The sequence below is a fragment of the Carassius auratus genome, chromosome 48, assembly GCF_003368295.1.
Source record: "Carassius auratus strain Wakin chromosome 48, ASM336829v1, whole genome shotgun sequence".
Taxonomy (NCBI): domain Eukaryota; kingdom Metazoa; phylum Chordata; class Actinopteri; order Cypriniformes; family Cyprinidae; genus Carassius; species Carassius auratus.
Genome location: NC_039290.1, coordinates 4,253,574 through 4,279,187, shown reverse-complemented (window position 1 = coordinate 4,279,187; position 25,614 = coordinate 4,253,574). Strand labels below are relative to the sequence as shown.

The following is a 25,614-nucleotide window of genomic DNA, read 5'->3' as shown; positions in this document are numbered from 1 at the left end:
ACAAATCTTCTGAAAATGCCAACAGATAGTGAAATTCCAAAAATGACAGTTGGACTTTCAATGTCCTAAGCTTATAAGCCTTATGGTATAAAAATTATTAATATCACCCACTAGATCCCAGGGCTTGATTTTAGCCATTGTGTCACTTTCCGTTTTGCCACACATTTATTTCTAAGTAAGAAGTTCCATCAGCACATTCTGGGCTCTTCTTGATGTCCAGTCAGGCCAGTAGTTCAGATTTTTACATGTACTGGCAACATTTTCACTGGCTGCATCAAGATGAATTTGTAAAAAAAAAAATTGCTAGTAATATTAAAATGTAAAAGTTTTTTATTCACTAAATTGTTACTTTATTTATTTTTTTAAATCCTTAATGCTTAATTTTTTATTATTTGTTTTAATATATCTTTTTTTATATTTGTAATTTATTGTTATTTTTTCTATTTACAAACATTTTATTTATTTTGCAATAAGCGTCCTTATTTTTGGAATTGGTCAAGATTCGGGAACAATTGACTGACCACCCACTGACCGAAAATATTTTTTATTTTTGGCGGGTTGTTAAAACACATTACTTCATCAATACTGTCATAGTTATTTGTTGACTAAAGTGTTTACTTGTTATTTACTGATTTTATTTATTATTTATAATTTTACGTCTTTTTTATATTTTTTATTTACAAAAGGAAATTTTGCAGCTGCTCAGCTGTATGACACAAAACTCTTCATTTACTTCTTTCCAGGGGAAACAGCTGGAGAAGAAGGAGACGGAACTGAAGGCGCTGGAGGCTTTCTACAAGGAACAGATCACTCAACTAGAGAAGAAGGTTGGTGGCTTTCTGTCAGTTTAACCCAATTTATCTTTGATATTTTTCCCAGTTTCAGTTTTTTTTTTAAACCTGCTTAATGCTGATAGGCTTAAAGGGATATTCACACCAAAATGAAAATTTGGTCATTAATCACATACCCCCATGTCATTCCAAACCCGTAAAAGCTTTGCTTGTGACTGTCCCATAGACTGCTAAGTAAGTTAAATTGTCAAAGTCCAGAAAAGTATAAAATATGTCATCAGAACAGTCCATCTGCCTCAGTGGTTCAACTGTAATGTTACGAAGTGTTAAGAATACTTTTTGTAAGCGAAGAAAACAAAAACAACTTTATTCAACAATTCCTTTATCAGTCGTCTCCTCTGTGTCTCTCCACATCACTCAAACTGCCAACGCTCTTCTGTGTCAGCTGCCACAGAGTAGAATAGGCAGTAAAGTCGTTATTTTTGTTTTCTTCACTTACAACCAGTATTCTCTTGGCTTCATAACATTACAGTTGAAACACTGATGGCAGATAGACTATTCTGACAATGCTTTTCATACTTTTGTGGATCTTGGCATTGTATTTTACTTGGCAGTCTATAGGACAGTCATAAGCCTCCTGGTTTTAATCCAAAATATCTTAAATCATGTTTCGAAGGCGGACTATGCTTTATGGGTTTGGAACGACAAGGGGGTAATTGATTAATGACAATTTTCATTTTGGGTTGGAATATCCCTTTAAATAGCTCACAGCTACTAATGCTTTTAGTGTGTAAATGCACAAATACCATAGTACGGCATTTGTGGCATTTCTCTGAAGATCTTTGAAATGTTTGGCTTTTAAGTTCTCTCTTCCCATATAATTTTCACAGTTGATCCCTGACATTTTTGAGAAAAAAAATTATGCCGCAGAGCCTCAAGGAAAGGTATGCATAAGCAGACAGCAGCTTCAGGATCAGTGGGTGGTTAAGAACTTGTTTCCATGCTGTTGTCAGTTTTTCTGCTTAACGCAAGGTGCCTCTGTTTGTACACTACTCTCGTTACGCCATAATATTTGAGGATGAAAGCACCGGTTATCCTCTACTGCTGCATTCAGTCATTTTTAGAGAGAGATAATGCCCAAACGGGGCTATTTTCCACTGCCCTACCTTCAGCCATCTATCCTTCGTAAATGACCGGACAGAGATCATAATGGTTTATACAGCACTGAAGTGGGAATCTGAAGTGCATTGGCTCCATTTGGATGGGCAGGAACGCCGACTGCATTTATCTGCTGTGTTCACACCTTGATTGATGCCCAGTGGTATAAAAAAAAAATGAATAAAGTTACATTAAATGGAAAGAGCTTGCTCGGCGAGGTGAGGAGCAATGGTGCAGAAAGTGCTTTCGCCAAAGCCTCAAAACCATTCAACTATTGGCAAATGAAGTCAGTCGCTCTCCAAGATTGTGATTTTCCTCAGTCCCCACTCTTGTTCTCTCTCTCTCTCTCTCTCTCTCGCTCTCTGAGGTCTTATCGACTGCATGCAGCAGGCAAAAAAGTGAAAAAACTTCTTTCCCCTCTTTACCAACATGCCGTAGGAAAGCAGCCCTGCACGTAACAGTGGCCGTGTTGTATGGAAGTGGGTGTCCAAAAAAAGGCATTTTTCACGTGGTTGAGTTACCTTATTTCCCAGAATGCGAAGCAGAATTTGAATGACCACCAACAAAGGACCATTATAACCTAGTAGTGTAATAATGTCAAATGAATTTTGTCAACTTTAGGGGAGTCACACTATTTCCTAGAATGCAAAGCAATATTTGAAGAGTTTCTGATAAAGCGACATTGTAACCTAGTTGCTTAGTAATGTCAGATGAGTTTGGTTTAATACATTAAACAGATTTGACTGTCTATGATGATATTGATTTACTTTATTTCTTAGAATGCACAGCAATATTTGAAGAACCACTGCCACAGAAATGTTTAACGTACATGTTTGTTTATAGCAGTTAAGTCTTAAGTAACATTAAATGAATTTGCCTTATATGGATATATATACATATCAAATTTTAAAACATTTTTGAGGAAAGTCAACTAAATACGTCACAATGTCCTTTTTTCACGAGATTCTTAAAACACTGTTGTGCATTCTGGGATGTATCTCTGATGAACCAACATTGTAACATAACCATATTGTGTAGAATCATTGTATTTCAATGATTCATTGTATTTCCCAGAATGCGCAGCAATATTTAAATGACTGTCAAGGAAACATTTCATCCTAGTTGCATAGTAACACCAAATGAATTTGGTTGACCACTGTGTTTCCCAGAATGCACAGAAATATTTAAAGAACCTCAGTCAAAGAAAAATTCTAATCTAGTTACATGGTAATGTCAGACAAATTTGGTTGAATACAGTGCTTGGAACAAAACGTATGGCAAGGCTGTTCCTCCATTAATATTAATGTGAGGTGTCATTTTTATTTTCTGTGACTAAAGAAAGTCGCATTAAATGCAATATTTGTATTCTCTCTATCAAACGCTGTATTCAGAACAAGAGAGTAACCCAGCCACCTTGACAGCTTTAGAGAGATAAATCCTCTCTATTTGACTCCTCTTGCTTTGTTCATATAAGCTGTACTAAGAGGGTTGCTCACTCACTGGCTTGAAGAATTGCCTTTTTGTTTATTCACTTTGGGCCCAGTGATTCGGGGGAAGGGGATGAAGATGAATTTTTTTGGTACATGCTTCATTATGATGCAAAAACAAAGGATTGCAAAGGGAAATATTAACACTGGGACAGCATCCATGGTGGCTTTGCCGGGCTGATAATTTAACGCTTGTGTCTCTCAAAAGAGGGGATTTGTTCCACGGTGTACAGTTAACAATTTTCGCATGCAGCAGATTTACACCCCACTGTCTTTCAGACTTAATTCACATTTCATTTTGCTGCAGACTGAGTCATATTACACTTCCAAGCTCCGTTTTCCATTTGTCTGTTTATATTAAATCAGTGTTACTAATATTTCACCAGACGTTAACTGAGTCCTTGTATAGGAAGGTATGAAGTGAATACTGTTGGTATTGAATGAATACGAATAATTTCCACCACTTAATCAAGCCACTAATCTTTAAAACATCAAGTCTTATTTCACGTCATTTATTTGCGTTGGGCTCTCGTGTTGAGAAACTTTGTCCGCAACCATTAAAGTATTCAATTTCTACAGTGACTCATTTGGCACATATCATTCTCTTTCTATGAAACCTGTTACTACATTCACCTGTTCTAACTCTATAGCGACGCAAACTCTATTGCTTGGTTCGCCCGAGCATTGCAATTATTTCACATTTACAAGAATTTATTCAAATGGTTTTCCCCAACTTTCACCATCTGTCCTGTCTGTCTGTCTATCTTCCATTCATTCTGTCAATCTGTTGGTTGGACTGTCTGTCTGCTGTTTTTTTGTCTGTCTGTCTGTCATTTCTCACTCTGTCTGTCTATATTGACTTAAGATGTTTTTCTCATTATTTTCTCAATTTTAATTCTACTTCCTATTATTCAAATTCGACTTACAGATGCCTGCAGCTTGTTTGCTATCTCAATTCAAAGTCAATTCAGATTTAAGATTAATGGTGCACAGACTTGATTTACAGTCATTCTCAGACAGGCGGTATGGAAGCGGTTAACTACATTTATGCCACAAGAATTCCCTTCAGGACATGAGGGGGTGGTCCGCATAGTGTCAATCTCCGTCGCTGGCTCAGGGCAGACACAGGCTGTGAGGATTAATGGCGACCCAGTGCTAATTACTGTGCGATCATCATAAATAAACATTCTACATCGGGAGCCCCCCTCCCACCTACACATACACACACTTGCTGTCTCACAAGCATTGAGGTTACAGGCGAGATATCTTCTGTCATATAGCAAATAGGATCATCCCAGTGTGTCAGATGCCCCAGTATTTATATTTACCTCATTACAAGGAAGCGCCGTTTGCCAAAGGGATCAGAAGCTGGCAATAAAAGGCACACAGAGTGTTTGCAGTCAGGCTTTAGTTGCCGTGTGACACAGTCAGACCACGGGAGTGGGATAATGCAGGCTCTTGGCATGTCTGCTCACACTGCTGTTAACCCAGCAGGGGGGTTGGGATGGGTTCAGAAGGGGGGTATCTTCATGACAGACCCCTGAGAGGTGTGGCATATCCATCCCGCTTCTCCTGTTTCCCGTCGATGGCAGGTGCAGCTGAAGAAGTATATCTCAGCAGCGCAGACGAGCCACCACAGGAATGTTTTCCACGGCACAAGTGGCGAATGCCTTTTATCACAGCAAACGTTGCTTTTTTTCATCCCCTTCTTTTTGAAGGTGGCTCACATAATCGCCTAGCATCCATAAATTCTGCCAAAAGTGGTGAGTTAGTGCCACTGAAAGCAAAAGCTGTAAACAGCAGCATTCAGCTACCGTTTTGAATTAGCGCTGGCGCTCCCTAATCCTGCTAAAGCTTCTCCACTCATGTCTGCGTCCCGCTCTTAGCTGCTTCGCACTCTCTAGACAAGATTTTTTTTATTGCCCTGCCGTTTTAGTCCCCCCCGCTCCGCGTCGTTCTTTCTCCCCTGTCACTAGTTGCAAAGCACTTTGAAGCACTTGAGCGTGGGTACGAGATAATAATCCTCCTGAAAACCTGGCAGCCGGGCTGACATGCTGTCAACGGTAGCTCTTGTTCTAGAAATTCCCTAAACGGATACAGCGGGCTTCACCTGGACAGCATGGAGAGCAGCAGATCTATAGCACTCTCTGGCCTGGGACACCAGCACCAGCAAATCTGAAATTAATTTACTTCAAAGCATTTCAAATTTCAGTTGTTTTCTTTTATTTCTAAAGCACAATTATTCTTCAAAGATTTACCATTCTGTGTTGGGTGTACGTTGATGTCAGGGGCAGCAGGAGTGTAATAGCTCGCTGACTCTGTAATGGTGAGAAGCAAGGAGGTGGAGCAGCATTTCAATCAAGATGAGGGATGGTTTTGCATTGTTTTTTGCTATGTTGCATCTCTGTATGGTAGTGTTCAAAGTAAACGCTGATGTATGATGAATAAGTTGCATCTGCTTATTCAGCCTTTATAAAATTTTCATATTTATGTTTCTTGCTTGATCCGGTTCTTTAATTGCCCACAGGAAGTCTGGACATGGCTTTTACGTTGTAAAAAATGCCTTTTCTGACATATTAAATCAGTATTTTGCTGTTCTAAGAGAAGACCATCTCCTACATATTTATAGTTTGGCTAAAGTCAAACAAATTCTGGCGTGGTTGATTGTTTGTTACCCACAATCTTTTGCAATCAGTTGCACACACTCTTAAAAGCAGGTAGGGTTGCATTAGCTGTTCATTAAGACCTTACTTAAATTAGGAGATGAAGTTTATACTATGGGCTTAGTAACTCTTAATTCATAATTTCTGTATTATTCAATGTTTGGGATTTGTTCGATTTTTCTATGTTTTTAATAGAAGGCTCTTATGCTGTGTTCACACCAAATGCGAATAGAGCATCAGGCACGCATGAATTATTTTAATGTTAAGTCAATGTAAAGACGTGTTTACGTGCGTCAGGAGGTCTAGCAGCACGAATTCGCGCAAACTAGACGTGTGAATGAGGTGAATTCGCATCCACTGCACCGTGCTAAACGCATTTACAACTATTTTCCCCCTAATATACAGCTACTTTTTGCTAACAAGATAATGTGTTTATTAGAGCTGAAACAACTAATCGATTTAATCGATTAAAATCGATTATTAAAACAGTTGTCAACTAATTTAGTAATCGATTCGTCGCTAAATAAATTTTATTTGCCATAAGCGGCTCATTTCGTGCATATTTCAAATCTGCGGTGACCAAAGTGTGGCAGTAATGAGCCACCGGAGGTTTTACTCAGCCAGTACAGCAGGTGAAGTAGCGAATAGCCAATAGCTGGCCTCGTTTTATGTCACGTGCTTCCCGAACAGCGTCTCTGCAGCATTCAGCGGGAAGTGGGAGTACTTTACTTTGAGCCTTTAAAATGAAGAGTAACCTGTAAACTCTGCACTACTGAACTGTTTAAGGGGCCGTTCACATATCGTGTCTTTTGCGTGCTCAAGTTCGTTATTTCCTATGTAGGCGCACAGTATGCACTCTCATAATGGAAGCGACGCGGTCGCGACACGCACGCGGTGCGATGCGCCCGTTTTTCCAGGCGCGTCCACACCGCATCCATTTATCCTTTGCTGAAATTTCCGGGTCTTCATGGAGAGGGCACGTCATGGAGAGAGCACGTCATGGTTGCTTAGCAAAGGCAGACGCCTCAGGGGCACTTCTGCCCGAGCGCTTTGGAAAGAAGGAGAAAGCGGCGCGACTAGCGTTTTCCACGCGTTTTTAGGTGCGATATGTGAACGGCCCCTAAGAATTTTATTTGTGCAGATTCTCCAGTACAAGGTTGTTTGCAAATGTTTAGTCGTAAAAAGCTGATAACATTGCTTTTTAACAGTTAACATTTAAAGCTTTACAAACATGTTATGTGATCAGTTTGTCGTTTACCAGTTCATAATTCAGACTTGCAGCCTAATTATGACTGAATGAGAGAGGTAAATGTTTGAGTATATTTAAAATGCACTTCTTTTCTAAGTATTCACTGCTCTTTTTCACACAGCAGGTTTTTTTGTGTGTGTCCCATTTTTTTTTTCTGGACAACCTTCTGATGGATTTTACTTTAAATTGTGAGTTCCATTCAGGTTTCATGCCATTGGCACTTTTTTTCGAAGGATTGTTTACAATTTCACAGCATAAGCTATAAAGCTTTTTCCCAGTAAATAATAAAATACAATGCACTGCAATTTTATTCTGTTTTATCCTTATACTTCGTGAAAATATGTTCTCAAAGATTCCTTAAGCTTTTTTTTGGGATGTTAAACTACTTTAGGAGCTCTAAGGACTGCCATGGTGAAAACAATATTTGAAATCTCCTTGTGAATTTTGCTAGAGTATGGATCAGTGTTTTGATTGCAGAAGAGTTCGACAAAGGATTACTAACATAATAAAACAACTCCAGGTATATTTTTGATGAGGATATGACAATGCAAAATGGTTAAAATCTCTTAAAAATCTATGCTGAATGATAAATACCCTTTATTAATAATTTACTTGGGGAAAAAATGGAAAAAAACAAAAATATAAGTACATAAATCGATTAATCGTAAAAATGATCGACAGATTAATCGATTATCAAAATAATCGTTAGTTGCAGCCCTAGTGTTTATTCAGAAGACCTGTGCAGGAAAAAGTGGAAAAGCCTCGAATGCTCGATCAGCATCAGCCATCTTGCAAACAGACAACTGCCTAGCACAGTGGATTTCGCCTCGGAAGCATGTCAATTTCACTTCAAACTTTTGCTTTTTACACGCGTCAATTTCGCTCTAGATGCGTGAATGCATTCAAAATGTTCAAGCAGCAGACTAGACGCGGTAGACGCAAATTTGACGCTCTATTCGCGTTTGGTGTGAACGTTACAATTTAAATGTAACAACTATTTTATATTTTGATATATTCCAAATTGTAAAGTTAAAATGTAAATATGTTTTTTTTCTTTTAGTGCCACATGATCCTTTAGAAATAATCCTAATCAAATAAGATTTCTGTATGATTAATTTTGAAAACTAATGTTCTGCTAAATATTTTTATTTAAACCATGATCAATTCTAGATACTTTGATGATTAGAAAGTTTAAAAGAACAACGTTTATTTGATTAAAACTGAAATCTTTTGTAACTTTCGGCACTTTTGATCAAACTCTTGACTCTTATTTGATCAAACTATTAATGCAGCCTTTCTGGATAAAATTATTAATTTAACAAAATTCTTAGTGACCAAAAACCAAAATATTTAATAATATAGTCATGTTGTTCTAACATGTTAGCTTTACCGCCAGCCACATATCTTTGAAAAGCTTGTGATTCGATTGATGCAAATCATTTTAAGATGCATTCAACACAGCAGGTACAATCAGTGTCTTTGTCAGACCGCCAACAAGGCTTCATGCTGTGATCCCATTGTGTTTTCCAGCTATAGCCACTGCAGGCTTCGGTGTACAAAAAACAAAAAAAAACAAAAGAATTTAGGCCGAATATTTTTTTTCCTTTTTCAGTATGTTCTATTACTCACCAGTAATAATATATAATTCTTACAGTGAGGTGAATGGTAAACAATGGCATCAATATTGCCTTATAAATTTGAGCCTGAATCAGATACAGAGCATATTAGTGAAGAGGATCGAGCAAAACCTGTGCAAGCACTGCTCTTGCAGGATGTTGCATGGTTTATGTAAATTTCAGAGCTGGTGATGTAACAAACCCAAGAAGAAGCTCGTTGTAGTCCCTACCAGCAGTGTGTTGTAGGCCTTTAAACATGAATTCTGTAAAAGAAAAATATCGCCATAACAGAGTGTCTGAAAAATGTTCACTAACCGCATATGCCACGGCTCTAAAATTGACGTTTCATTTTTTTTTTTTCTAACACTGGTTACAGTCTAACATTGATTCCCCAGTGCTGATCCCTGTCTGTCACGGGAAGTGCTCGTCTTTGGGAGGAAGTCTTGCAGCAATTGCACCCTGTAGTGAAGCATAGCTGCCTGATACAGATTAAAATGCTGATTGGATTAGAAATGCAGCGGATGTGACAGAAAGGCGAGGGTGTCAGAGATGGGCAGTGCCAGGTAAAGTGGAGAATGACAAAGCAGTTGCCAGCTATGTGATTTTAATGAGAAAATCCCTTCCTGTTGCGATGCTACAGGAAGGGCCACCCAGCGCTAATGTATGAGAGGATGCGAGAGGTTTTTCATTCGGTAACCCTTATCTTTTCTCTCTGTGCTCTCGTTCATTTGTTCATTTCTAGCATAAATCCATCTGAATAGCAGCTGTGATGATGGTCAGATATCATTATCTTGCAATGAAGACTTGAAAAATGTCATAAAGGCTTTGAAAGTATTCAAAGGCCCCATGTAAATCTCAACAGTTGCTTCAGATCTGTATGCAAGTGTTTTTCATTTACAGAATTCGGGTCCTAAGCTCACTGGCCCCAGCAGGAGAGTGCTTGTTATTGAGGATTAGTTTTGTTTTACAGCATTAAGTGTTTCCTGCTGGCATGAAAATGACCCTGAATTGAAGATCTGTCAGGGATCGCTGCATGAAAGGATAAAGGGATTCAGGAAATGTATTTGGGTCAGTGTGTCATAATCCTGCAAGACTGCACCATAATACGAACAGTTTTCCCTCTTTATTTTGCATATGATAAAGGGTCCGCCCACATGGTATTTAACACTTTCTATAAGCTTCAAGATGCATGTAGAATGAGGTTCAGTCTTTTGAACCCGAGAAATTTGTTGAATACATTACCGCATAACCTCCCATATTCACATAGCAACAGTTTGGCTTTTTTTCTATTTCATTTTTTTTTCTAGGAGAGGGGAAATCAGAAATGTGACCACTGAGTTCTTGATAAGTGCAAATATCAAACATGAAAAGACAGGATAAATTGGTGCAACTTTTCAAAAGTGCCATTGTCTTATCTAGGGGTGTCACGATTTCGATTTTAAATCGAAATCGATCGAAATTAAGTCACAGTCTCGAACTTCGAATTAAAAAATGGAATCGTCGATGCTGCCACGCCCCCATGTTGTAAGACGGCAAATCAATGACAAAAATAACCGAGCATTCAACTGATGCTGGCGCGCGCGCTATATGGCTTCCGCGAGAGGAAAACTGAATCGGATGCGAAGAAACTGGAGCCCGCAAGCTCATTTCAAACTCTCGCACGCGCAGGTCATGTACTCTGCGCGCAATAAAAGCCCTCGCGCGCGCATGCTCATTCCCCATATCCTCGCGCTCGATCATCTCACCTCTGCTCGCGCGAACAATTTTATTTTTGTCAGTCGTGGGGTGGGGCTTGCTGTTTTAGTTGTTATCTCAAATGTCATTGGTTATTCCCCTTTTCCTAAAGTCAGTATTCGACGCCTGTTAGAAAATGAGTAATAATTCACTTGACTTGACCCATGACTTCATCAGTGGACCAGATACATGCGAGTAATCATTTCTTTTGCTTGTTTAATTAATTTTTGTCTTTAATGTAATTTAATGCATTGTTTATAGAGTAGATCTTTTGTAGATACTTGATTAACTGGAATTCTTCTGATTGCTAGTGATTGCAGTCTTGTAATAAGAGATACACATATTTTACAGACTGTAATGATGCACACACACACACACACACACACATACTGTACATACATATATATATATATATATATATATATATATATATATAAATCTAAATGAATGACAGTGAAGTGTTTAACAAGCGTTTTATCTTTAATCTTTTAAATAGATACATCGTAATATTTGAAGGTTAGTTTAGTCATTTTTTATTGTTTTTGTTTGTTTTGTTATGAACTGGAATGCCATCTTTTGTGACTGCACTTACAAAAGAGAAACTGGATTGCAGTTTATTTTAAGTTTTCAATTGACTAAAGATATAAGTTGTTACATTATATTGTTAATAAAAGTTTTAAATTTGACAGTGTAATGTGGTACATTGCAAACAAAGGTCAGATATTATATTACATAACAGTCTAGTTTGAAAAATGACAATCTGTGCTTTAAAGAGAATAAATGTAAAAATCGAGAATCGAATCGAACCGTGACCTTAGAATCGAAAATGCAATCGAATCGAGGATTTGGAGAATCGTGACACCCCTAGTCTTATCATGATGCATTTTAACAGCATTTTAAAAATATATACACTACAAATGTTTGGAATCACTGTGAAATCTTAATATTTTTAGAAAGAAATTAATCAAAGATTACAAAATAAGGTTGCCAATAATTGTAAAAAAAAAAAAAAAAAAAAGTCTATTCTATTCTATTCTATTCTATCAGCTCTATGGTCATTGTATAATCCCGTGCTTGCATTTTTGCAGTCTGTTTATTGAGATATTCAGGTGAAAGTTGGTCATAATCAGTATTTTTATTGTTTGTGTTTCAGAATGAGGAATGCTTCAAGACGTCTGCTGAACAGTTCCACACCGCTGCAACCAGGAGCGAAGCCAATATAAAGTAAGAGATTACAAAATTGTCCTTTAATTATAATACAAACATTTTTAAGAATAAAATGAGTTCTAACATCTACTTGAATTCAAGGCAGGATGTAGCATTGAAGAAGTACAAGCAAAAGTTTCTTGCAAGTGTTTCTTTTTTCTTTTTTTAATTTAATGATTAGCTAGGAAAATTGGTCACCAGAATTTGAAGACCTAAAAGAAACTTCTTTGGTTAAAAGTGAACTGAGTTTCTGCTTCCAAAAAAAGTTGATGCAAACCGTTACTAGACAAACATGGCTGAAAATAAAAGTGGTTCTTTTGTTCCGGTTGATCACAGCCTCATAATAACTTTGACTTTCTTGAAAAGAGATGAGATTTTTTAGTGCCTTGAAAATGTTTCATTAAATTAATGATGTTGGTGTCATGGTAAGCCTGTTTGCGGTCTTCTAGTTTACTTCATGAAATAGTCTATAACTGATGATAAGGTGAAAAGCAAGGTACTGTGGCAGGCGTGCTCTGGTGGTAGAATGAAAGTAAGTTCATGTGAAAGGAACAGGACATGCCAGGATTGACGGCTGGACTCTCATTATCTTAAATACAACATCCGAGAAGCCCCTGCCAAAACATTGATTATTATTCTTTGCGATCAGCTTCATGTTGTGGTTGCTGTCTGTCTTTCTCCCACCTCTCTGAAGCCAGGCGTGGAACTGGTGAGGTTGAATTGTATTTGAGATTCATTAGAGCAAGTTTCTTTTCTCCTCTGCTGGAGAGACAGGCATTTTGTTCTCTCTGGGTTCGAATGAATCTCCAGCTGCTGTACTTAATGCAGATTGTGTGTAGCTCGCCACGACCCCACCAGCGCCCAGAGCTGCTCGCCATTCACTGAGGCTGAGGATCTTTCACAATTTTTTTTAATCGCTTCTCTCTCCTTGCCCCTTTTTCTTTCATCTCCACCACAGTACTCTCTCTCTCTACCTCTTTCTGGCCACTCTTTCTATCTGTAGTTCAAAAGTGCCTGTTCACATTTCAGCTGTCTGGTTTCCGGATGTATTTTTCTCAATCATTTTCTCCTTAGGCATTTTAGTAAATTCATTGAGTTATTCAGTATCATGTAGTGATGCACAAAAAATGCCAATTTTGAATGCACTGCTTTAAAAACTCCTATCTGTTTCCAATATTTAAACACATTTTAAATATAAACTACAGTTTTAAAGTTTGGAGTTGATAAGATTTAAAAAAGAAGTGAATACTTTTATTTAGAAAAGATGCATTAAAGTGATCATTAGCAACAGTGAAGAGTTCTTCAGTGTTAACACATTTTTATGTGTCCAATTTTTTTTGATTTCAAGTAAGTAATGTTCTTTTGAACTTTCTATTTACCAAAGAATCCTGAGAAAAAGCTTTACATTTTCCTAAAAATATTGAGCAGCACAAGTGTTTTCAGTATTGATAATAATAAGAAATGTTTCTTTTGCCGAAAATTTGCATATTCAAATTATTTCTAAAGGATCATGGGACACCGAAGACTGGAGTAATGATGCTGAAAATTAAGCTTTGTATATAATAAATTTAATAAATTTATTACTTTGTATGTAATAAATTGCATAATAAAATATATTAAAATAGAAAACACTTATTTAAAATTGTATTCATATTTTGCAGTATTTTTGATCAAATAAATGCAGCTTTGATGTGCATAGGAGACGTCTTTCAAAAATATAAAAAAATACTGACCCCAAACTTTCAAACCTAGGGCACAATCTATCGTATACATTTTAAGTTATAAATATTATTCATATAATAATAATTAATATTTTTCAGGTGGTTGTGGACTTAAAGGAGACATAACACAATCATTGCCCATACAAGGAATTCCACCCTTTAGTATGTCATACAGGGCCACACTCTAAAAAAAATAACAACAAAAAACTTTTACAAAACCTGAAGGAGTGAATTTGGCATCGAAATACTCCATCAGATGTCCAGCTCATTGAAATTTTGTCTTTGTTTAGCATGAAAATCCAACTTTTTAATTGTAAATAAGTCAGAATGCATGAAATAGCATAGACCTTCCCTTTCAGAATATACAGCCAATTTAAACCACTGCAGCCTCTGCATTTCAAAGGCTAGATTGAATATTTTAATCACAGTATGCTTAAAGGCTTTTTATATAAATATATAGCAAGAATTTTGGCTGAATTTTTTTATATCTGAAATTTCTGTACATCCAGATTATATTACTTACCTACATCATTACTTCAGACTTATGTGCCCTCTAGAAGCTTGTGTTCTGCAAGTGAACATCGCTTGATTGTGCCATCCCAAAGAAGCAAAAAGTCACTTTTATGTACTTTTAAATTAAATGTTCCCTGCTGGTGGAAAGACCTGCCCAACTCAATCCGAGCTGCTAAGTCCTTAGCCATCTTCAAGAATTAGTTAAAAACACATCTTTTCCATCTTTATAGAGTGGCCTCTTAAATGGTGGCCAGCCTAAGGCACACCTGTGCAATAATCATGCTGTCTAATCAGCATCTTGATATGCCACACCTGTGAGGTGGATGGATTATCTCGGCAAAGGAGTGCTAACTAACACAGATTTAGACAGATTTGTGAACAATATTTGAGAGAAAGTCCTTTTATGTGCATAGAAAAAGTCTTAGATCTTTGAGTTCAGCTCACTCAAAATTGTTGCGTTTATAATTTTGTTCAGTGTGCATGTGTGTATTGTGTGTGTGTGTGTGTGTGTGTGTGTGTGTGTGTGTGTGTGTGTGTGTATATATATATATATATATATATATATATATATATATATATATATATATATATATATATATATATATATATATATATATATATATATATATTTATATATGTGGTTTGCATTGTCTTGTTGAAATATGCATGGACGTCCCTGGAAAAGATGTCTTCTTGAAGGCAGCATATTATGCTCCAAAATCTCTATGTACTTTTCAGCATTAATGGTGCCTTCACAGAAGTGGAAGTTACATTTGTCAAGGGCACTGACACAACCCCATACCATGACAGACCCTGGCTTTTGGACTTGTTGCTGGTAACAGTCTGGATGATCCCTTTCTTCTTTGGTCCGGAACACACGGTGTCCATTCCTCCCAAAAAATACCTGAAATACTGATTCATCTGACCACAGTACATGTTCCAGATGCCTCCGAGCCCAGAGAAGTCGACAGCGCTTCTGGACACTGTTAACATAGGCTTCCTTTTGGCACAGTACAGTTTTAAATGGCATTTGTGGATGTAACTATGTATTGTGGTACTTGACAAAGGTTTGCCAAAGTAGTCCTGAGCCCATGTGGTGATATCGCTTATAGATAAATGACGATTCATGACGCAGTGCCGCCAGAGGGATCGGAGATCACGGTTGTTCAGCTTAGGCTTGCGCCCTTGTCCTTTATGCAGTGAAAATCCTTTAGATTCCTTGAATCTTTTAATTATGTTATGCACTGTTGAATGTGAAATATCCAAATCTCTTCCTATCTTTCTTTGAGGAACATTGTTTTTAAACATTTCAATAATTTTCTCACGTATTTGTTGGCAAACTGGCGATCCTCGGCCCATCTTTGCTCCTAAAGGATTAGACCTTTCTTGGATGCTGCTTTTGTACCAAATCATAATTACAAATCACCTGTTGACATCACCTGTTTCAAATCACATCATTATTTAACCATTTTGCTTCATTACTAGCCCTAAATTGCTCCTGTCCCAACTTTTTTTTAAATGTGTTGCAGGTCTGAATGACAGGAAAGGATGCATATTTACAAATGACATGAAGTTGACCAGACCAAATATGAAATATTTTGTGTTCATGTTGTCTGCAACGAAATACAAGTCAAAGTAAATTTAGAAATCACTACTTTCTTATATATAAATATATATATATATATATATATATGTGTGTGTGTATGTGTATATATATATATATATATATATATATATATATATATATATATATATATATATATATATATATATATATTAGGGGTGTAACGGTTCACAAAATTCACGGTTCGGTTCGATACGATACACTGATGTCACGGTTCGGTTCGGTTCGGTTCGATACGTTTTAGATACAGCAAAATGTAAAAACATCTCAACTTTTCAGAATGCCGCAAGCGCACCGCGGGTCATGTGACAAGAACTAACCAATCAGCTTCATCCTTTCCCGTAACAACGTTGAGAGCTCAGCCAAGATGAAGGATCAGCTGATCATAGTTGTATATGGATTGCAATTTTGAAATAAATTTAGTAGCAGAGCTACTGCAAGCGATTTTTAGAGCTGCAAATCCATTTATCCTTCGCTGAAATTTCCGCGTCTCATGGAGAGAGCACGTCATTGTTGCTTAGCAAAGACAGACGCCTCATGAGCGCTTCTGCCCAAGCGCTTTGGAAAGGAGGAGAAAGACGCGCTTAGCGTTTTCCATGCGTTTTTAGGCACGATATGTGAACGGCCCCCTAAGGCGCTCGCTCACTCAGCACGCGCTGAAGGCTCGTTGCAAAATGTCGAATGCCTTTAACAGACCAGAAATATAAGATCCTAAAATAACCAACAGGTCTGGTGTTTGGGTTGGATTCCCTGTAAGCTATAGTTTCTAAATGCTGCAGGGATAGTTTGATGCGTGCATGTTTCTCCTTTTTTTCGTCTTTTCCCAGATAGTACTGACGCATATATCCCAGATATTCCCGCTGGTGTTTTTTTTTTTTTTTTTTTTTATTCCCGCTGGTGTACCCTGTCATGTTGCAGATGTGACATACCGTTGTTTTTTTATCCACCACTCTCTTGCCATCACCATTATAGCTTAAAGGGAATCCAAAGTGCACCCAAACACCAGACCTGTTGGTTATTGGAGGATCTTCTCATTTCTAGTCTGTTAAACGCATTGGCTATTTTGCAACGAGCCTTCAGCGCGTACTGAGTGAGCGAGCGCCTGCTGAGTAGCCTAACATAAACATATAAGATGGTGTTTTTTTCTTCTTCGGGAGTGTCAGGGGCGTTGCCTGTTACGTTGTTTGGGTTATTGGGCTACCTTGTTGAACGCATATCATTATATTTCTCTCTCTCTCTCTCTCTTTTTTTTCTTTTTCAAATATAATTAATTACTCCAACGAACCGTTCGGTATACATAATGCGTACCGCGTACCGAACCGAAAGCGTCGTACCGAACGGTTCAATACGAATACGCGTATCGTTACACCCCTAATATATATATATATATATATATATATATATATATATATATATATATATACATACACACACACACACACACACACACACACACACACACACACACACACACACACATACATATATATATATATATATATATATATATATATATATATATATATATATACTTGTAAACATATATATATATATATATATACTTATACATACATATATATATATATATATATATATATATACATATACATACATACACACACACACACACACACACACACACACACACACATATAATATACTATTTTTGATCAACTCCAGAGTGAGTGGTTGATCTGTTTTGAATTGCATGTACATAAAAATAATTTGCTTTATTGATATTTTTGAAAGTCATTTTTCTTTTGGAACCCTTCTGTTAATTCTGGCTTTTCATCCAAACCCCCCACAGAACAAAGCACTGTGGGTATGTGTGCGCTTGCTAATTTTTTTGAAAGAAGGGCAATCATTCAAAACATTAGAATCCTGAATTCACCAGACGACTCTTAAAAATACATTTTTGTTTGACAATACAAAACTAACACTTTTGACCATTAAACCTGCAGATGGCTTGTGACTAATTCTCTCCCAGCATGCTTTGTGTTAGATTTAAAGAGGGATTTGAAATGATAATCCCAGTGTGTGAGTGTGTGAGCATCGAGATCAGATCATCTGATTGAGTGTGTGTGATTTACGTGTGTAAGTGTTTGTGTTTGATTGTTTCCTCTTCTGTCCTCTTGAGTTTCACAGGTTTCGTAGCAGCTGTCGTTAAGTGCCAGTCGTAGGTGCAATGATGGCTAAGAGTCGAGTGCTTTGAGGTTATACAAATGATGTTGGGACTTGGGTAATGAGCTTCCCCCTGGGGATGTCTCATCTGCCAATCAGAGCACAGAAGAACATCTGTACATGACGACTTCAGTTTTTGTGTGTCTTTGTTGCTAGTGTATGACCTTATTCTTTTACTAAAACAGCTGAGCTGAAAGCACACTAAAGCATCTCTTTAAAGTCGACATGATATGGTGTTCGCAAACCTTTTTACTTTTGTAATGAGATTTTGTCTGTGTGTGTGTGTGTGTGTGAAACGTGGAAAAGTGGGCGTTTCATGACAGAATAGAGCCAGATGGCTGTTATTGAAAGGTTGACACTTAAAGGGTTAGTTCACCGAAAATTTTTTAGTCATTAATAACTCACCCTCATGTCGTTCCAAACCCCTAAACACAACAGTTTAAGATATTTTAGATTTAGTCCGAGAGCTCTCAGTCCCTCCATTGAAACTGTGTCCAGAAAGGTAAGAAAAACATCTTCAAAGTAGTCCTCGTTTCTGTCGGACGCGTCCGATTTGAGAACCGAGGAGCTGATGATAACTGCGCATGTGTGATTCAGTGTGAAGCAGACTGACGCACAGAGCGTGTTAACCGAACTGATTCTTTTGATAATTGATTCTGAACTGATTCTGTGCTAATTTTATGAGTGTGGGTAAACCGAAGGCTTGAATGAAGGGCAATCATCGCCAATGACTTCATTACGTCGAGGACAAAAGAACCGGTGAACCGTTTTCTTCAACCGGTTTATTGAATCGAATTGTCCGAAAGAACTGGTTCGTGGAAAAGAACCAAACTTCCCATCACTACTGGTGATCCGAAAACCAATGCAACCAGTTCTTGACTCGACTTGACTTCTTGACTCAATCTTTCGTTCGTTATCTGGCTCGGCTCAGTGTTCATCTTCAGTTCTCTCTTCACAGCAGTTCAGTCAGTGTACTGTTTGAGTACATGAATTACAATGGGATATTGGTTTATTTTGACTTGGAGGGAGTGTCCGCTACATTAAAAAAGTTAACAGCTTAAGTCATTTGTGGATTAATGCGTATTGGAGACGCGAACGGTTTCAAACGATTCAGTTCGATTTGGTGAACTGGTTCAAGAAGATCCGGTTACTTTGAGTGATTCGTTCGCGAACCGGATATGACAAACTGCTTTGTTTTGAACTCTCTCACAAAAGACACAGAAGTGAGGACAATGGTGAATAAAGTCGTAGTTTTTGCTATTTTTGGACCAAAATTTATTTTCGATGCTTCAAAAAATTCTAACTGACCCTCTGATGTCACATGGACTACTTTGAAAATGTGTTTATTACCTTTCTGGACATGGACAGTATACCGTACACACATTTTCAATGGAGGGACAGAAAGCTCTTGGACTAAATCTAAAATATCTTAAACTGTGTTCCAAAGTGAACGGAGGTTCACTATTTTATGTGCATTTCTGTTCACTCAATCCACTTGTTGGCAGTTATGTTTTGGGGAGCTTTAGCAAGCATTTTTTGCTTTTCTACCTGCGTGGAGTTGATGTTTTAATCCTGGTTTTAATCCTTGAGGTTATGGCAGCCTCCAGACCCCCGTCTCCTGGAGCATGACAAGGCTGCTGTTTAATCCCCAACCGCTTCACAAGCCTCGGGCAGTTCAGGATCTTTCTGTCATTCACCTCTTCAACACTCTGAGCTGTGCGACAACCACATTTTCGTGGCCATCCTGCCCTGTTCCCAAACGAGGAGTGCGCTGGATCTGATAATTCAAATTGAGAATTCCTGCTGAGGAACTGCGATCCAGCCAAGATGAACTACCGAACCTACAGGGCTGTTGAGAAACTGATTGGGTGCACTACAAGATGTTTGCTAATGCTGTTGTTGGTTATTCTATGTGAATGAATCCATCATCCATCTATCTGCCACTTTATTAGGTACACCTGTTTTGATGAAAATATCTAATCAGCCAATCACATAGCAGCAACTCAATGCATTTAGGCACATGGACATGGTCAAGACAGTCTGCTGAAGTTCAAACTGAGCATCAGGATGGTGAAAAAAGTTAATTTGAGTGACTTTGAGCGTGCCATGGTTGTTGGTTCCAGGCAGGCTGGTCTGACTATTTCAGATATTGATGATCTACTGGGATTGTAATGCATAACCACCTTTTGGATTCTCAGAGAATCGTATAAAAGGGAAAATATCTAGTGAGTGGCAGTTCATTGCGGGCGAAAATGTCTTCTTGATGTCTGAGAGGTTAGAGGAGAATGGCTTGACTGGGTTGAGCTTATAGAAAGGCTACAGTAACTCAAATAATAACCCGTTACAACTGAGTTATGCAGAAGGGCATCAGTTAACAAACAACAAAATAACCAAACCTTGAAGAAGACGGGCTACAGAAGAAGACCACACCTTGGCTCACTCTTGTCAGATAAGAACAGGCTGTAGCTGATCTTGAATTCCTCAGTTTATTTGTGTGTTCCACAGAAAACGTACAGTTTTGGAACAACTTGAGGGTGAGTAAATAGTCACACACACACATAGTTTTTAATTTTGGGTGAACTATCTCTTTAAGAATAAAATATTTTTGAAGTAAAGAAAAAGAACAGTAAGAAATGCATCTGGCCAGCATCGTGGTTGGTCTCCCTTCCCAGTAAACTTTCCTGCTCTATGGCAGCCAATTATATTGCCGTAGTCAGGCATTTGTTGATATTTTTCTTTCTCAATGGATGTTGTTTGGGGTCTCTCAAAAGAAAGGCCCTCATTAGAGGAGCTGTTGGCTGGAAGGGTGGGTGGAAGTGTGGGACGACTAGACTGTGGGGTCATGAGGTTTGCTTTAGCAAACAGTATATGTTCAACCCAACCCTTATAAAAGTAAAAACTTTTTTTTTCACACATGCTAGGTTTCTGGTTTGAATATTGATAATTATCCTGTAATATTCTCTTCTCACCATGCTCTCCTTGCTTTTGTTTACTCAAATGAGGAACTTTATTTGACCTTGATGAGCCATTGTCATCATGGGTAATTTCTGTATATTTTTTGCAGATGCTTTGCTTTGAAGGATTTGCATTGGGATTTTAGACTCTTATCTTAACTTTTCCTCTGTAATTGGGGGTAATGTGGCCTAGGAAGATCTGAATTTAAGAATTTAACTGAATGTTCCATCCCAAGAAAGAACGCTTGTGAAAGAATGTACATAGAAAAAATTGCTTCCTTGTGATCATGTAAACATTCAAATTCTTATTACCATACAGTCTTTTTACTGAAGACTTGTTTTAGTACCCATTATTCTCAGTGGTGATTCTCATTACAGAAATAAAGTAACTAATTGCTGTAAAAAAAAAAAAAAACTGTACTAAATTTTTCCTCAATTTAAAGAAGTATAAGTTAAACCACCCTGATCTAGAATACTAAGGCTGTCAATTTAACCCAGTCATTTTGTAAGACTTGTATTAGCATTAATTATTAGAGACCAACTGAAGTCAAATAAACAGTGGTCATAATTTGACTGTCCTTGCACAAGCAGACACACACACACACACACACACACACACACACATGAGAATAAGTGGAGAATTCCAGTTGGATTAAACTGACCTCCTGCCTTGATGACAAGTCAGATCATTCCCATACCCAACAAAACTCTCACTTTGTCAAACCAGAGTAACATCTCCTCTCTACCCCTGTCTCCACGCGTCCGGCCGAAGGTTACAGAAGCACGCGTGACTGTTGAGCTCCACGCACTGATTGACTAGAGGCAAGAGAAGTGACAACACAGCACTCCAGAGGCCGTTACCCCAGAGAGAGGTGCAGAACTGTGACCGGCCAGTTTAGCAAATGTGGACTCCGGCAATGGGAGTAATTATCAGCTTTGTCAGATCCCTCAGAGTGCCTCTCTTCTCTTTTCTCTCTCTCTCTTTATCTGTTTCTTCCTCCCATCCTCCTTTCGCCTTGTCAAGTTTAAGTGGGGCCCATCGCTGCAAAAAACCGCCGACCCCTACAGGTGAGATTGGACGGGAGGCTGGAGGGATGCGGTCGAGGAGGCTCAGTCAATTGTAAAGCTGTCAGAGTGCAAGCGAGCCACTGGAAGGAGAGTCGACGAGATAAGACGAGGTTCTCATCTACCAGCTGAGCTTGAGCAAGGTCAAGGCACCGGCGCTCTAATCTAGTTAATTTAAGACTCTAGACTCGGGAAAACATGTCATGCTGAACTCTTGAGCTGATAAAGCCTTGTGACCTATGTGTTATATCAAGTTTGATTTTGTGTTTTCTGTTCTCATCTAGCTATTATTTGTTTATCTTGCTTTCTCAAGAATTCAGATGCTAATCCAAGTTGGAGCCACGGCTTGCTGAGATTTCCATAGTGCGGTAATTCCAAAGTCGTGTTTTCTCTTATCAGCAAGAGCTGATTGGAAATAATTAATGAGCGAGCGGAAGCTAAACCTCTGTGTGGTCTTTGGTATCTACCAATTTTCAGCTAGCGCTGCTCCTTAGCTTCAGAATAATTAGCTTGTCTCTTCAAGTTTACGAGCACATGCTCCTACACGCAGAATGTGTTTTAAGCTAATTTAATCTTTTGTAGCTGCTTTTTTCTTTGCATTTCATTTTCATATTTTTGAATTGCGCTTTGTGCGTTTCCGCCTCGGAAAGGTTTCTGAAGTCGCGCTTTGTTCTGTAGTACTCTGCTCCGTTAAGGAGATTACAAATAATAGACTAAATTCTGATAATTAACATTTAATCTTTAAGCGCCGTGTTATTTATTTACAGATGTGAAATGAGGAAATGAGCATCCCTTAAACAGGCACGGCTTGTGCTCTTCAAACAGAGCAGTTAGTAAGCAGCTCGGCTAATATTTTTATTAAAGACCTCACCTTCAATTTGGTTCAATACAGTTCTGCCTGGGTTTGAGCAAGCCAATTTTCTGCTTCAGACTGCTTTAATAAACCCTCTGCTCTATCAGAAGCCTTTGCCGTTCCTGATGAAGGCAGTTTATTTTAAATTAGAGAGTTTCTTATCTGCCGGAGAAAAGAATTTGACTACAGTAGTCATTCTTCCTTTCGCAAGGTAATTAAAACAAAAAACGGTTTCGGCATTCTGAGACGTGGCAGCCCTCTATGTGCTATTGATGGAAGTTTTTTTTTTTTTACCTTCGCCCTTCTGCTTTCAGCCATGTCTGGTTTTTCCGAATGACGATAAGATGTACAACACAGCTTGAAAAGAGATCAACGGATTGAAGTATCTCTACCCTGCATCAGATTGATGGCAATTGTTGATGATTTAATTGAACGTGCAAGTGAAACCTAAGCCCGATTGAGCCTTTAAATCGCCTTTCAATTAAGCAGGATGTCAGTCGATATTTTGAAAGCCGCAATTGTGGTGAAGCTGGAGGTGGATGCATGGATTCACTTCGCTTAATCAGTCCAGTGATATTCAACATGACTCCTGAGTAGCCAAGCTTTCGTCAGCATGACCGCCAAAGTAATTATATTGGATAAATTACACTATAAAGCCTTGTTTTGTTTGTTTTAGGATATTATTGAACAAAGATACAGTTTTCCACAAACATTATCTATTTTATCAGTCAAGCCATCAGTAGTCAATACATTTTTGTGGTGTGAAGCCTAAGTATTGTAGCTCACTCTTTTTAAGTTTAAATTTAATGGTATTTCTTTAGATTATGTTTGCATTGACTACCCCATACATCTTACCTTTTGTGATAGTAGCTTGATTGGGTATTTATAATAAATATTAAAATAATAAATAATAAAATGAAACCCATTTTTTTCCGCCACTTTGCTTTCATTTTATCGCTTTAGAATTTTTTTTTCTTTTTGTAAAAAAAGTTGCACAAGTAAAACTTTATTTTTGTAAAAGACAAAAAAACAAACAGCAGACTGATTGCATGTCATAAATTTGTTGTGATGTAATTAAAGCCATTTCAAATTTGGTTTGTTAACTGTTAATTTGACTATGTAAATGTAATATTGTTACTTTAAGAAATAGTTATTTTAATTATTATTATTATTATTTAAAAATTATCATTTTATTTTTTACAAAGTTTTCATTTATATATATATATATATTTTAATTTTTTTTATTTTTATTTCACCACATACATTATCTGATTCAGTAATTGTAATAATTCTACAATAGCTGTTTGGTTGTGCATTATTAATTTGATGTCAGATCTAGCTAGTCGATCTTTTTGTTGACTTGACAACCAGATTGATTAGCTAGATGGATAAATCTCTTTATTAAACCTTTTGTTGTCGCTGTTTTATTTTAATAATTTAAAAAACATTTTGAGTGGCACATATATTATCCAAATCCATACTTGTATTAAAATTCTTTTAGCTTTTAAACTGACATTGAGAATGATTAGCATGATTGGGTAGATTGTTTTATAAACACTCATTTTTGTCTTTTAGTACAATTTTCTTGCACAGATTACATAATCTGAGTCAATAACTGTCATTTATACAATGGCCGTTCAGATTCGCATTATTAGTTTGAGTGAAGGTGTTTGTCTGAAGTGAAGATGAATGACTATTTTTTGCCTTAAGGATCTACTGTACAGATGTACCAAAGATCTTTTTTGTCTGTTCACCCCCTCCACCTCCTTCCTGCTCGCTGGGTTATTTATCATAGTTGTTCTAGTCACTGCCACTCTTGACACTGGTGTTATTAATGAATATCCACTCTGCCAGTAATTCAGTTTAACCTGTCTCCCCGCATTCATTTATTCTACTAAACCATTCACAGGAAGAGCGGAATTGAGGGAGTGGTGGGAGAGAGAGAGAGAGAGAGAGAGAGAGAGAGAGAGAGAGAGAGGGAGGAAGGAAAGGAAATGAGTGAGTGAGTGAGTCATGCGACAGTATTTTACAGCTGAGTCTGTTTTTTGGTTGTGCTTCATATAAAATATTTACTGTCACTGCATGTACGATCCTGCCAGGATGTGTACAGCAATATCTCTCTGCAGTTAGATAAAGTTAGATAAACACTTATGCCCTCATGACCCGCCTCTCTCAGACCTCTGACCTTTTCACAGGCAACGTAATGTGGATCCGGTGTGTCCTGAACTGCTATCAAGAGAACCGTGAGCAGACGCTTCAGTGCTCAGACCTGGCCAAAGAGTACATGCAGTGCATCAATGCAGCTAAGAAGGTAAGAAACCATGAAGATTTAGCTGGACTCTATGGTAACATTTTTGTTAAGAAGCATTTGTAACCTCAGTTGAACTCTTAGGGGCACAGTCAAAGTTAATTGAAGTACTGCAATGTTAAAATGTCAGTTCAGCATGCATATACTTGTCCAGCAGGTATTAAAAAAACTAAGCAAATTTACAAATATAAGTGAATATAAAAGAATTGTTTGGTATAAATGTACTCACAAAAATTAATTTAAATATAGAACTGACATGATTTATAATAACTTTAATTTAAAATGTAATCTAGTTATATAAAAATAAAAATGTGATCAATAGTTTGAAATGAGAATATATAAATATAAGATTTAAAAAATACCAAATATCGGCCGATATATCGGCCTTGGCAATATATCAGTCGACCATTAATGAATATTAATTACGTTTTATACAAAATTAGTTTAGTGAGGGTGTTAAGTTGCTGTAACGTTTGTTGCTAACAGCCTAC

The 25,614-nt window shown here is 37.6% G+C and overlaps 1 long non-coding RNA gene across 1 annotated transcript; it reads left to right on the top strand.

The window, feature by feature from the left end:
• Positions 1–791: 791 nt before the first annotated feature.
• LOC113065554 (uncharacterized) lies at positions 792–25,052 on the top strand. The gene is made up of 3 exons (XR_003279056.1): positions 792–827; positions 11,852–11,922; positions 25,011–25,052. It is a non-coding gene; the product is annotated as an uncharacterized LOC113065554 (long non-coding RNA).
• Positions 25,053–25,614: the final 562 nt, after the last annotated feature.